Genomic DNA, 2,481 nt, shown 5'->3' on the forward strand with positions numbered 1-2,481 from the left:
ATGGAGGAAATTTTGATGGAATCAACACAAGAACCCTCTTGGGCATGAGATGCAGTAATTCTTTGGTCTCCATCACTTCAAAAATCATGATAAATGATACATTTGTTGAAGAAACTTGTAAAATATAACAAATGAATCAGCAAGTCCAGAATGCTAATGAGATTTATTTCATTGGAAAAAAATAGTCTTTCTCTCTCCTCTTTCTCTCTCACCATAATTGTTGTTCATGTGGGCTGAGAGGATGAGGGGAAATGGGTGATGGATCATGACAACATGTAAGGAATGGAGCAAGGGACCATGAGGATCATTGGTAGCATCTTTTTGATGCATTAGGGATGGCCTACACACCTCCAAAATCATGAAAAATCAAGAGGTTTTCTTGTGATAAGTCTTGATTTTGGATTCTATTATTTTCATAAAATTGAGATGCATATGGATTGAAATTTGGCATGTAAGTGACATGTGTTGTGTTTAAAGGCTACAAGCCCAAAATTTCAAAATGTGTGGTTGTCATAATGCAAAAAATAATTATCTAGTACATATAAAATACATAAAAGTTGAAAATATGACAGTGATTGACAAAATTGATGAAAGTAATCGTTCATGTGGGAAAAAATGATATGTGCTAGCTACCATGGTTGTGTTTCTTTGTTTTATAATAAAAATTTATAGAATTATTAGTATTTATGCTAAAAATAATTGAAAAAATTTATAGAATTTTTTTAGAAAAAGTAGATGTTAAATCCAAAAAAAAGAAAATTTTTAAGAGAACTTGTTTGGATGCATGGTGGGCTATAGCGCATGAAGTTTAGACTTGATCTACATCTATTTTTGTGTCAAAATGCCTGTGTAGAATGTGTTTCTATGGAAAAATATCGTATAACATAAAGAATGCTCCACATAAAATGAATAGATATCAAATGAGGGCTGAAATTCTAAGTGTTTTCATAAAGATGAATGAATGATTGTGCATTAAAGTGCAGTATTTAGGTTTCATTGAATATCTTAAGGGGTGGAAGCATGAGTTAGCTTTGTTCTATCTTCTCAACACTGCATTGCATTAGGGAAAATCATGAAAAGGTTTTCTTTGCACGACACATGGATGGTTGTTATTTAAAAATTGTTTGAATAGGCTAGGGCTTTACACACTACATGTGCATTAAACATGGCATCAATGATCAACTCCTAGATTCATGAAAGCTATCTTTCGAAATATTGAGCTATGAGATAGAGCGAAAGAGTTTTTCCTTGCTATAGGTTATATCAATCATCTTTGGGGGGGGGGGGGGGGGGGGGGGGGGGGGGAGATAGTTGTTTGAGGATCATAAATCTATATCCTGGATTGTAAAATTTATAAAAAGAGTGGACTATGTTTTTTTACTCTTTATGTGTTAAGAAGGCGCATCCTGAGGCTAATCTATGGGATGTAGGAGAGCCATAGAGACCATTGTGTATGCAACGAGGTGAATTAATCACCTATGTATGGGAAGCTCCTTATGCTTGGAGTTAGAATGGAAAAACCATTGGACTAGAGTTTGACGCTCATACTACAAACATAGTACTTGAATAGATCAATTCATATTATCTAAATGCTCTTGGCCATGAGGTTGTATGGGTTTGTTTAGTATATATAGGAGTCCAACTAGAGCCTTAAAACTAGTGATGGGCCCATTTTTTGTCCTGATAATTGGTGAATTTTCCAAGAGCCACTTATAAGTGGAAATTATTGAACCTTGACTAAAAAGGGATCTAAAATTTTATAACCTTCACCATTAGGGGTGCGCCAAAATATTTGCAAAATGGGGTTTTCCTAGGGATTAAAACAGTTATATTACCCTATATAGAACCTGCTAATGGACCTAAGCTTACACAGATTAAGTAAGAGACATATATCTCGGTCAAAGAATATGCTAGAGCCTTTGATGATATTCTTAAGCTTTGTCCAAGAAGAGCCATTCCATTGATGAACAATGTGATGTGTGACCTCTTTATAAGTGGCTTAGTGATTAATATGCAAGTCCAAGTGTAGATGCAAGATCCTAAGTCAGTAAGTGAGGCTAAGATACTAACAATTGACTATGCATAGTATATCCACGGATGTTGGAAAAACTTTTAGAGATTCTTTTGCTTATTGCAAGTGCATCCAAGTATTCAACCTTTTCTCTAAGGAGACAATAGACTTGCTAATGCCAAGACAACTTGTGTGGGTGACCTTGGCAGTCAAAATCTCCAGGAGGCAAGCAATGTGAAATCGATGCATAGTGATAGTATCCCCCCTAGTGGAAAGGTTTCAAGATAAATAAGTCCCAATAGAGCTTACAACACTTACATGAGAGGTGGCTATGAAGCAAATTTTGATAAAATCATTGGGACTACAAGTGTGGAGGATGACCACCCTTATGAATGGTACTCATTTTTCTATTAGAGAGGCTCTTGAGAGACCTTTGCCATCTATAAGTGAATCATGCTTTCGGGTGGATG

This window comes from Lygodium microphyllum, chromosome 24 (assembly GCF_053477565.2).
Source record: "Lygodium microphyllum isolate KBCC chromosome 24, Lygodium_microphyllum_v1.1.10, whole genome shotgun sequence".
NCBI lineage: Eukaryota > Viridiplantae > Streptophyta > Polypodiopsida > Schizaeales > Lygodiaceae > Lygodium > Lygodium microphyllum.